Source organism: Canis lupus, chromosome 30 (genome assembly GCF_011100685.1).
Source record: "Canis lupus familiaris isolate Mischka breed German Shepherd chromosome 30, alternate assembly UU_Cfam_GSD_1.0, whole genome shotgun sequence".
Taxonomy (NCBI): Eukaryota; Metazoa; Chordata; class Mammalia; order Carnivora; family Canidae; genus Canis; species Canis lupus.
Window position 1 is genome coordinate 21089582 of NC_049251.1, and position 13236 is coordinate 21102817.

The window sequence follows — 13236 nt, forward strand, 5'->3', positions numbered from 1 at the left end:
TTCCAACAAAGTAATCTAACAGCTCAGTTGATGAAATTAACAATGCCAACAATTCAAAATAAGGTTATATACAATGCTGAATTGAGATGACTTTTGCATAACTGAGTTTTTCAAATCAAAGAGCTCACTTAAATCAGGGCCCAGTTTAATTCTTTATTTACTCATCTTGAAGGAAGAACAAGTTTGACATCTAGGCCAAAGGAGAAAAAGAATCCCTATTGGCCACAACACCAGAAACAGTTTGGATAAGTAAAATTCACAGCCCTACTAAAGAATCATTTTAAGTCAGCAGTTCTCAAAAAGTTGGGTGCACTGCAATTAAAACTTTAAAAAAGTAAATTTCTGAGCCCCACTTTAGACACACTGACTCTAAAAGCTGCCATTGTATCTGAACTTCCCCACTTGACAGTGATCTTCCTAAAATGATAATTTTATTATATTACCTCTTTAAAATGTTAAATTTTTCTTTTTTTTTTTTTTAAATGTTAAGATTTTCATATGGTCTTTAGGATAATGCTCAAAGGCATTGTATAGCTAATGCTTTATCTCTAACACCTCATCCTCTCTCCATCCACTCCCTTTCCCCTCATGATTTTGATTCCCTTAAAAGGTTTGGCTTTCCCTTAACTCCAGGGCTTTTGCAAATATTCTAATCAGTTCCCTATCCCATTACCTCAACCCAAACTCCTGTACCCACCTTTGGTATCTCAGCTAATGCATTACTTCCTTTGTGAACAATTCCCTGACACCATCCCCAAAGACTAGTATTTTCCCTAATCTACTACCTGAAAGAGAACGCTGTGCTGTAATTACTTATTTACCTATTATATATTCCCAACACACAGCACATTGCTTGACACATATTAGGCACTCAAAAAGAAGAAAGGTAAAGACTTCTGGATGATGATGCAGTAAGTAACACAAGTCTAAGTGTTCCTCAAGGAACTCAAGATTCTAGAGGAACCCATGAGGTTTGTTATTTTGACCAAATGTAAATGCACAAACCCTTAATTATTAGCTTTACTAATAGTTCAGAAATATGCAGAGTTTATGGAAAGTTACAAGGCATAAAAAAATACAAAGTTATAAAGCTAAGGGTGCCTTATGAAGATAATTAAGCTTGAAGCACTTTTCTACACTCAGGCTTCCTTTCATTCCTGAGTAGTTTCTTTAATCAGTCATACATATCCATAATTGCTTAGGTTTCTTGGGTATTCAAATATAATCTCTACAAAACTAAAATCACTTCCTGCTGTTCTTCCTGTCTTTGGTTTCTGAGAAAAGCATCAGCCAAAAACAATCTGGCTATAAGGAAAAGCCACAAAATATCAGATCAAAAATCCTAGATTTAGGATAATTCAAACCCCACCTTGACCCAAAATTCCAACCAAGTCTAACTCCTTCCTTATCCATTCCCCACTTCCACTGCATAACCCAACTTCATCATTTCCCACTTCAATTACAGTAACAGTTCCCTAATGGATCTCTACCGGCAATCAATTTCCTTCAAGTCACTCCTACATAAGGCTGACTACACTAAGTTTATTCTAAAACTTAAATCTGCTCATTTAAACTTCTGAATCACACTGCCTTCAAGATAAAACCCGAAGTCCCAGAATAAGAGATTTCAGAACAGGAGACATTATTTATATTGACTCTCACTTCTTAAGAAATCTTAAAGAATATTTCTTCACAACACATAAGATTTTATATGTAGAACCCTATGGAAGAGAATGACAATAATCATTACAAACATGATTTCAACACAGAATATAACACATATTGGTGATAACAGGATTCCATGGAGTCTCATCTCGTTTATGAAGCTACTTACAGCAGAAAAGTCCAATTCTACACTGGTATAATCAAATTCTTCAGCAAACAGGAGGCCTACGGTGAATAACATTTTAAATTCATTCCTTTATCCATCTGTTGAACATTTACTGAGGTCTTAGCACTTGCTAGGTATTGAAAATGCTATACACCAAGATTCAAAACAAATAGGAGTCTTACCTCCTGGGGCTTAAATTCTATTCGTAGTAGAACTATGTTGAACTTTACCTGGGCCCTGTGCTAGACAAAAGCAAGAAACACTGAAAAAGTCTCCCAGTCCTGCTTTGTCTTCTGACAAATGACTAACTGCAAAGGACCAACTTGCCCTCACAAAACGCAGTTAAGAGTCATTTCCATCCCTCCTCATGATTCCCTTGTTTACTTGTCCCTATAAAACCCCTTGGTTTTCTCCGAGATGTTTCTCATTAATGAACTTTCTCCATATTGTAATAACCTGAATTAAAATCATCTCAGTTGTTCTGTGCATTTCATTTTCCACACTGGAGACATTCAATCAACAATATAAACAGCTAGGTGTATTTGATGGTTTATTTCCTAGTATGGACAAAACAAAGGAGAGTAGCACAGAAAATGCTGGGTTGGAGAGGATTCATTTTTATTTTTTATTTTTTTCATTTTTAAAAACATAGGAAAAGCTTCATTAAAAAAATATATCTTACCATCTATTTTGAATAGGTGAGGAAATCATTATGCAGTTAACTGGTGGAAGAGCGTTTCTGACCAAACAGCAGGTACAAAGTTGGAATGAAGCCTGCCTGCATCTCTGAGTAACAGCAAGGAAGCCTGTGTGGTAGAGAAGAGTGGCCTAGCAAGAAAGCAGGAAGAGACAAGAACCGAGCACTAACAGGCAGAGATGGACCATGTAGGGCCTTACGGATCCTAAGCCTTTTTTAAGCTTTTTATTCTGAGATAAACTAAAAGTCACAAGAATTATGAGGAAAGAAACAGCACTCTGGTAGCCTTACTGAGACAGCATTGTGAAGGTAGAGCAAAGGCAGAAGCAGGTACGTCACTTACAAAGCTACAATAATCTAGCTGAGAGATGATGGGGGTTTGGACCAGTCAGAAGTGGACAGGTAACACATGTATTCTGAAGGTACAGCTAATAGCACTTTCCGAAATACTGAACGTAAGGTGTGAGAGAGGACTCCTGGGCTACACAAATACAAAAATGAAATTGCCACTGAGACAGGAAGGCTTCAAAAGCAGTAGGTTATGAAAAGAAAACTAGTGAACTGTCTGGGGGCATGTTAAATCTGAGACAGTGATGATCACATCCAAGTAAAAACATCAAGCAAGATGCTGGAGGCCTGAATTTAGGGGAGTTATAGTCTAAAGATGTAACTGTAAAATAATTTAGGTGGCAGCTGTCAAAAGAAATAACACAGCAACAATTTTATCTCATAATGTACAACTAGAGTGAGTATTACCTGATATGATGGTGCCCCTCATCCTTCCTGAGTAGCTACATTTTACTATGGAAAAGTGTACGGTTTCCTGCCACCATATCTTCTAGAATTAGACAGGATGGAGAATGGAGGCATTATTCTCCCACACATCCAAAATTCCAAAGCAAGCCAACCAATGGGCTGTTAGCAAAGGTCCCAAGAAATGCTGCTGTACTTTAAAGATGAGTCAGTCCAGCTAGCTTTCAAGAACCTATTTCTAAATGCTTTTCAAAGACTCTGGAACTTTCACCTCCCCAAAAGGATATCATGGTTTAAACCAGATCATCTTAAGAAAGGGAAAAGAATCCAAGATCTCAACTAATAAAAACTTTTAAGATGTCTTTTATACTCTAGTTTTTGTCCAGTAACAACCCCACAGAAATGTTTTAAATGAGCCTACCTTGATCTGGAACATAAATATCACATTCATTCAGTCAGTCAGCATATATTTATTGGGCCAGTGCTATGTGCCGTGCATGAATTATACAAGTGCTGAGGATACAGCACAGTGAGGTACTAAATCACCAACACCTTCCCTGAAGAGAGCTCATATTCTAGCACCACAAATAAGCAGAATATACGGTAAACCAGTTGACAGCAAGTACCGGGGAAAAAAACAAAGTATGAAAGAGGAAAACTGAATGCAGGGAATGGAGGGTGGGTAGGGATTCAAATTTTAAACAAGGTTAGGGAAGGTCTCCTACAAAACAGGAGGATACCTATTTCTCCATAACCTTAACAGAGTAATAAATAACCCTCTTTAATTTCTAATCATCTCATGAGCAAGAATGATCTCCTCATTTTAATCTGCATGTCCCAGATAACTTAGTGGGATTGTACATCTCCAATGTTTATTGGTGATCCTTATTTCCTTTTCTGTAAATTATCTAATGTTCCTATGTTACACTCTCTTATTGGGTTATCTTTATTGATGTGTAGTTCTTTATAAAATGGGTCATGAAATAATTCACTGTTAACACAACAAATATTTTCTTCTAAAATGCTTCAATTTTTAAAAAATTTCTTCTATCATAGATATATTTTTAAATTTTATGTTGTCAAAGATAGAAGATGGAGAACAAAGTGTTCTTTAGAACATCTGTATTTTAGGGACACCTGGGTGGCTCATTCAGCTCAGGGCATGATCCCAGAGTCCCGGAATCGAGTCCCATATCGGGCTCCCTGTAGGGAGCCTCCTTCTCCCTCTGCCTATGTTTCTGCCCCTCTCTCTTTGTCTCTCATGAAAAAATAAATAAAATCTTAAAAAAAAAAGGAACACCTGTATTTTATATCTTGCTTTAGAAAGTCTTTCCTAAGATTACAACATTATTCTCCTATATTGTCTACTAACACTTTTTCAATTTTGGCTTTTACATTTAGCTATTTAAATCTATGTATCCAGATTTTTTCCCTTTAGTATTAGAAATTGTCCTGATTATTGAAATTGCATACTTTCTATGATTTGAAATGCCACTTTTTATTATATAAAGTTCTACAGATTTATGAATCAGTTTCTGTAGTCTCCATTCTATTCCACTGATCTATATTCCTTGTACCAATACAATGCTATTTTATATATTATGGTACTTATCACTAGTACCATATTTCAACTCTTTCCTAAACATATACAACCACTCTAAACACTTACATACAACGATGAACTGATTGCAGGTTACAAACAATACTTACTCCAAGTACAATTTTTTTTTCTTCCCATTCAAAAGTCTCCCCCTGACCTTGAGAATAAGTATTCTCTATAAAAAGTCAAACTCTGTGGAGATATTCAGAAGCTTTCACTACCGGCTCTAACCTACCAATCACTTAGGTCTCCCTCTTGAACTCTCATCTGGACAAACTTGCTGTTTGCCTCCAGGACACAGAATGGACAGTCCTACCTCCACATCTTCACTTACTCAAGTTCTATTTCCTGGAATGGTTTCCTCCTTCCTTTCTTCTGATTTTTATATTTAAGGCTCAGCCCTCCAAAAAGTTTTCCTAGATCACAGTATCTGACACAATTATCTCTCCCCTTCCCTTGAATCTACGGTATTTACTTCTTACTTCTTAGCATAACGTACCTAATGGTAGTTTATATTACTTTTTTCCTTGAATAACTTTGCTTATTAGTACTACATTCAAGGCTTTGATAAAAACCTCCAATTTTAACCCCACCCCTAATTTGCCTGTTAAACTTAGCACAGTTATGAATATTTTTTAATGTTGCCTATTCTCAAAAGGGATTGAGAGCCACTAAAATCACTAACCACAATGAAGACGTCGAAATAGAAAAGCTTAAGAAATCCACTATTATCAAAAAAAAAAAAAGAAAGAAATCCACTATTATCTAACAATTTCACCCACTCTTCAGCGCTTCCCAGCAAAGTCTCCAGCAGCAAGGAAAGAAAATTTGATGATGTCTAATACAACATCACCCAGCGGTCTTACAAGGTTACTGTATTCCTCAGCTCTAAAAAGACCTCTTACAAAAGCCTAGCAGAATCTATTTTTTAAAAAAGATGGAAGTCTCCAGCTGGAGCTGGCTTCTGTATCATTTCATCTTACTTTCAGCAATCATAGATGATGATACTCTTGCATCTATCAGACCAGCCTTTCTGATGTAATACTGAAGATGCTCTCAGTTTGGTATTAAAGACAGTGAAGTCTAGTCTAGATCTATGCCAAGGCATTTTACTCTCTAACTGTTGTAGCACAGACAGCCCTCCTTAAAGTGCTACACTTTAACCTCAACCCAACATAAACTGTTGTGATGCCACTGATCTACATTAACAAGTCACTTTAAAAAAGAGCCCTACTGAACTCATTATCTTGTTCCTTGAAACTGTTAGTAAGCACATACTTCACTACATTTTCAAGCATCTTTAGAAAAATCATCAGTAGAAATTTCTTTCTGATTGTAATGTTAGACTAAATGGCTTATCCTGAACAGCTGGCTTCAGTAATAGAAGAGTTTTCCCTCATGATACCTAGCCTTGGTAAAAATATAGACATCGTAATGTATATTGTGGGTAGAAGAGTATCTTTATCCTTGGTTCCATTTTATAATTCCTATCACTATGTTCCCTCTGTCTCACTCTTCTTTTGTTACCTTCCTGCATTTTATCTACCTCTTTAAGTTGCTTCAACCTTCTGGCAACAAGATAAATTCATTCATTCACATTCATTCTGCAAATATGTATTAAACACCAGTTATATAAAACTATTCTAAATCCTTTTATTACAATTACTATCCTTCAGGGCATAAAATAGACTTTGATTAGGCAAAATGCAAAGTGAAGCAAAATGTGCAGATAAGAGTGTGGAGGGTATTTCAGGTAAAATTGAGACCATAAATAATGGCAACAAAAAGCATGGGCAAGAAGGTCTTCCTCAACAGTGGAAGTACATACAGTTTATTTTTGCTGTAAATTTAATTTAAATGCACCTGGGATATATCCTTCCAAACATTTTATATAAGCATTGGGGTCAACAAGTTCCCTACCTTACTTTTTCCAATTAGCCATATAACAAATTATTTAATGTTTTAAAAATTAAAAATGACTTTTTAAATAAGATTTTATTTATTCATGAGAGACACAGAGAGAGAGGAAGAGGCATAGGCAGAGCGAAAAGCAGGCTCCCCATGGAGAGCCCAATGCAGGACTTGATCCCAGGACTCCAGAATCATGACCTGAGCCAAAGGCAGACACTCTCAACTACTGAGCCACCCAGGTGTCCCCTAAAATGACTTTAATGACTACATAATGTATTATGTATCTATCATAACTTATTATCCTATTAATGGACGTTTAAGTTGCTAATGGGTTTTTATCATCAATGAAAAACAGTGATACAGGACACCTGAGTGGCTCAGCGGTTAAGTGTCTACCTTTGGCTCAGGGCATGATCCTGGAGTTCCGGGATCAAGTCCTGCATCTCCCTGCATGGAGCCTGCTTCTCCCTTTGCCTAGGTCTCTGCCTCTCTCTCTGTGTCTCTCATGAATAAATAAAATCGTAGAAAACAAAAAATAGTGATGCAAGAAAAAAAGTCATCAAAGACTTTAAGTTAGATGGTTCTGACATTATGCTTTATGGTAATCTGGCAAATTCACATTTCAAAAGTTATTTTGACTAGGGGCACCTGGGTGGCTCAGGTCAGTTAAGTACCCAACTCGATTTCAGTTCAGGGTTGTGAGATTGAACCCCGCCTTGGGCTCCATGCCGGCCACAGAACCTGCTTAAAATTCTCTTTCCCTCTCCATCTCCCCACCTAAAACAATATTGGCATAAATACTCCTGTAGTTAGATGGTGAGAGAAATGTATCTCTTTCAGGAATTAAGGAGTCTTCAAGCTGTTCACTGTGGGAGGGAAAAACCTTCCATTTTATTTTTCTTTTTTCAAAGTAGTTTAATCTTAAGTGATGGCTCAGTTTATACTTTTTTTTTTTTTTTTTAACCACTTACAATGCTGACCCTATTTCTGTCCCCAGATGCTAGCAATAAATAAACCTAGTTTAGGAGTCCCTAGTACCCAGTAGGCCTTTTTGTGCTGTGGGAAACATAAATACTACCCTAGAGAGGTTGATTTCAAGCTTACTGGCTAGAAAGATCAAGTAAACCCTTTATTTGAAAAAGACTAAGTTTCTGTAGGACTTTTTAATCTTTACAGTAGATAAATCTTGCAACATATTTTCACCAAGCAAAAGCAAAGCTAAATGGCCTTCCAAAAACATCAAGGACAAAAGATCTGACAGGTAATTCTGAATATGGAACTAAGTTCTGGCTGCCATTTTGGATGCTTAAAACACAACATAAAAGCTTCCCACCATTGGTGTAAAAGGTAGAGGATGAAAGAGATGCATAAATAAAACAGCCACTTTCACATAAAATACTTTTGAATTAAAAAAGAAAGCGAATTTCATTGTTCTCCTATCTTGCCTCTCAAAGGAAAAAAATCAGTTTTTTGCCAAGTTGCATCATTCAGGAATCGCAGTCTCCATTAAATTTCATAAATGTGATGTTACAAAAGACTTTCAATACATCATTTTCTGTTTGCCTTGTGAAAGATCAGCATTAATATAAGACTTCATAAAATTTTAAGATCACTTGGTAAAATAGGGCTAAAGATTTAAATATACAAAATGAAACCACAAAGACTCAAAGAAAATGGAAAATAGCTTTATAATCCTGAGGTAAATAAAATATTTTTCTAAGCTTTACACCAAACTCAGAAATTGGAAAGGAAAAGATCTTAAAAAGCATAAACTTATTTGCCAAAAGTCACTATATATAAATATGAATGATATACTGGAAAGATATCTGTGATATGTATGACAGAGTTTTCAAAACACTTCAAGTGCACCAATAAGCCAGTAAGAACAAGGCTATAACACTGAGTGGAAAATTTAGCAACGAACATGCTGAAACAATTTATGGAAAACATAAAAATAAATTTACAATAGTGAAAAAAATACTCAAACTTAATACCAAAGATAACAAAGGAGAAGCAAAATTATTTTAACACCTAACCAATTAACAAAGACTCAACAGGTTAATAAGTTAGGGGAAAACAGACATTGTAAACAGTGGAAATGTATACCATCATCCTTTAAGTGATTTCTTTTAACTTTTAAGTAATCTCTACATCCCATGTGAGGCACAAACTCCCGACCCCTAGCTCAAGAGCCACATGTTCTTCTGATTGAGCCAGCCAGGCTTCGCTTCCTTCAGTGATTTTTAACAACAAAATTTTATAGGCAGATACACTGTGACCCACTAATTCTCTTTCATTTCCTATTCATTTCATTTCTAGGAATTATCTGATAGAAATACTCACCCGAGTATAAAAATATATACACCTACATGTAAGAATGGTTGATGGAACAGTTTTTACAACATAAAATTAGAAAGCAAAAGGTATACCAAGAGTGAATTTATTAAAATTAAAATTTGTAATATCTATAATTAATGCAGCCATTAAAAAGATAGAGTAGATCAACATGTCCTGTCATGGAGAAATATCAATACATTTTAAAAAGCAAGACAAATATGTATATTAAAATGCTATTTACATTAATCTATATGCAATATTAAAATGTTAGAGTATCTTTCAAATATAAAAAACTAAAATTACAGTATGTTGGCAAATTGAATTTGAATATTTAAAAAAATTATATTTAAAAAATATAAAACCAAAACTATATGTATCTGCTAAATTTTCAGTGACCAGTTACTAACTTTATAGTCAGCAGAAAAAAATTTTTTTTCTAAAATAAAAAGACAAACCCAATTTAAAGTACAGTATATGACAAGTACAAATCCAATCATCTTCTGAAGATGACAAGTTAAAGGGCTTAAAGGAGTCCTAGAAAAATGTTTCCCATCTGAGGAATGAGAAGTCAACTGTAGAAAACTGACACTTTGATGAAACAGAGCTTTGATGAGGCCACAGTGCAGTAATTATGGCAATCAGATGTGGGTCCTATGGCTGCCCTGCCTCTTGTTACTATATTCATCATGTGAGTGGATACAAAGATAACCATAACCTATCTATAGTAAGTTACCCTCTCCTAGTTCTAATGGAGTGGAATTTCATTTAAAAACACTGAAATCTATCACTAAAGATAGGTATCTGGAAAAAAAAATCTAGAACAGAGTAGTAATTTCACTTTACCCATGCCCAGAAAAAGGCATCAACATAGTGACATGCAGCAAATTAACTTTTTGATCTAGAAAATAAATAAAGAAGTGAGTCAATACACAATTTCTTCACAAGTTTCCTTCTATGATGTAACATCCCTCAAATTGGGAAACAAAAGCAACTACTGCCATATTTGAATATAAAAGTACTCTTTTTTTGTTTCCCTCTAAAGGAAGCCAGCCACACCTTTAATAAAAAGTCTGAAATGACCCGAGTCAACAATATGAATTCAAACACCATAGGGAAATTAAGATGCCTGTTAATATGTAAACAATGTTTTCACCAGGTGTTTCATTCTGAGAAAAAATCCTGGTTTTCTGAGATTGTTTTATCTTAAATCTGGAAGAACCTGAAAGAGCCAACATATACATAAAACTTGACCAAGTTCCATACTCATTTGGGCACCATGAGGCTCTGGTGGCCCCTTTTTTCCTTTCATGAATAAATAAGTAAACTATTGGGTTTTTGCTTGTTTTCCTCTATTCTCAAATTTTTAAAAAGTAACTAATTTTTGCTTATTATAAAATACATATCCATCATGTATCTATACCCTTTAATTCATCCTAATTTTATGAAAACCAAAGGGATTTTGCACTTCTATTGTTTTCCATTTATAAATACAGAACAATGAAATATACATCCATTGTTACTTTTTAGTATTAATATTAGAAAGTTAGTAAAGATAGTGAGTTATCAACAACTAACCATATGACAGCTGTTACCAACTGATGCATGATACATATTTCTTTGCCTTTCACTTTCACTTATATTTACTCTCATAAAGTCCTCAGAAAAGTTTCTAAAAGACTTTCCTACTTGAATGTTCTGTATGTCCACCTTAAAGTTAATCTCAACAATAGATGCTATAATAGGCAGGGTTGACTCCCCCAGAAGGTGTCTAAGCTCTGAACTATTTCTGAAAGACCAATGCTTACACATGCAAAGTATCTCTCAGAGGACCTAGGATTTGATATTCAGTGTAGGCTCACTGTTATGAAATCAACTTAAAGTGACATTTTAGAATATTAAACACATTTAGAACATTAAAAAACATCCACTTCCTACTGTTAGAACTTAAACTGATGATCTTCTTAGACTTTAGATGTGCGATTAAAAAAAAAAAAAATCAAAACCAAAATCAAAAGCCCAACCATAAAAGCACACTGCAGTTTCAGGACCTTTAATGCAGCAGAGTGCAAAGTCACAGTCAGGAGAGGGGCCAGGTTTCCTTCAACCTAGAAAAAGCCAAAAAAGCTCTACCAAAAACGTCAAATTAAGATTCCCATTTAACTGTTATCCATCAAACTTCGCAATCAAGAAATACGTATCACATTCTAATCACACTTCAAATGTACAATGTACTTTATGTAAATGTTACTTATGTAGGCCAATAATACTTTCCATGGGCAGATCACTCTGCCACTTATAAAGTGATATCATTCTCACACCTGATTTGATCTTCACAAATACTCCATGAAATAAAGCAACTGGCTATTATGTACAACGTACACATGGAAATAAGATAGTCATAAATTATGTGCTCAACATCATTAAACATCCTGACTCCCAATCCAATGCTCTTTTTACAGTAATTTCATCATGATGGCAACATGAACCAGAAGGCTTTAGGATAATGATTTATGGACAAATACTAAAGAAAAATTAGACTTCTTACTTCCTGTAATGAAGGAAGAAAATCTTTGACTCACTTTACTAATTTTTTAATACTTCCTTCAGAAAACCCTACTGGCCCTTAATCAAGTTTCCACACATCATATGTCCTTTAAAAAAAGAAAATCCCTAAACTTATCAGTTACTTATAATCCTTCCCACATTATAGGGCTAAATTACACCTTAGAACTCAAACTGAGGAACTTTTTTCAAGTTTATCTGGTGCAATATATTGGACATGACCTCTGAAACACACTCATACCACTAATTTGTTTTAATCTAGTCAAAACTATAAAACTGCCAGCAAGGAAATTCTTGAAAATATAAGTTATCACATACATTATGGCAACTTCCTCACCTAACCACACATAAGCATGCAAACAATCCAGCCTCTAGTAGTTCTGCATTGTTAGATGAGTCTGCATTTTCTGTTTTAAAATATCCTGGGCTTAACAGGCCTTGCTGCTGTGTCTATGTTCTTTACATGTAAGAAACTACTGCTCTGAGATCTTAGCAGTTCATACTCACCTAGCTTGTTTAAATCTTTATTTAACTTAGATAAGAATATAACTACACAATCTAAACTATAATACTGTGGAACCAATTAGTAAATCAAACACGTTCATCAATGTTTCTTATGCTCTGAAAGTGGACCCAAATATCTAATAAGGATATTGAGCCAACACAATACACAAATATACAAATTCAAAGTACAAAACAGTGAAAAGGAATTGAAATCTGGGGAGGAAGCAAAGCTTCAAAGAATAAGAAAATAAAATATAACTTGAAAAACAAAAAAAGCTTTACAATGGATATTTTATTAAGACCTCATGAATACTTGGAGTTGAAGTTAAACCTCAATTTTTGAGGACTGATAACTGCAAAAATACACAGAATATTCCTACAGAAGACCAATGGGACCCTTTCTTTACAACAGAAAACAAAATGTGGGCTAAATAATATGCTTCTTACCCACCCATATCCAACATATCCATAATAGAAAATAAAAGTAAGCACAATCCAAAATATCAGTACCATATAAAATCAGGTACTCAAAGTGATTCAACGAAAACAAGTTTTAAAAGCCCTCATTTCATCATCGCTTAACCTCTTTATTTCCACGAGCAAATGCTTACAAATAATAAATTTAAAATTCTCCTATTTCCAGATCTTTTCAGATTAATATGCCCATCTTTTCTCAGTTGATAGATTTACAGGAATAATCAAGATTACACTGCCTCAACTAAACACGAAGCAATTTTGTCATTGATCTTAAGTACAAAATGAAAACAGATTAAAATGAGAGGTACAAATGCTAAGAATTATTGTCATATTTGGAGGGTTTTTTCCTTTTAATTCCAATTAATGCATTTCTTGCCCCTTCCAAATAATTTACATTTCAATTGTTATTCATATATTCTGTGGATGGAATAACAGGGGCTCTATGTAGGTTTTCTTGTTGTTCCTTATTCGCTTTTTTAAAGCAAGGTTTAGAGTCCATGGAATTTGCTGCACTTCTATCCTTTTAAAAACTAAGTTCTTTCCTTCAGAAAGTTTGAAAGACAC

The 13236-nt window shown here is 34.8% G+C and overlaps 1 protein-coding gene across 7 annotated transcripts in view; it reads right to left on the bottom strand.

Moving 5' to 3' along the window:
- The window catches only part of CCPG1 (cell cycle progression 1), a 39657-nt gene that overhangs the window by 24903 nt on the left and 1518 nt on the right, over window positions 1-13236 (bottom strand). The window contains exon 1 of one of the 7 annotated variants that reach the window (XM_038580467.1): window positions 3285-3404. The exons of the other annotated variants lie outside the window; for them this stretch is intronic. The gene's annotated coding sequence lies outside the window, so the exon portion shown is untranslated. Of the gene's footprint in view, window positions 1-3284; window positions 3405-13236 lie in introns of those variants that run through there. 7 annotated transcript variants of the gene reach the window in all.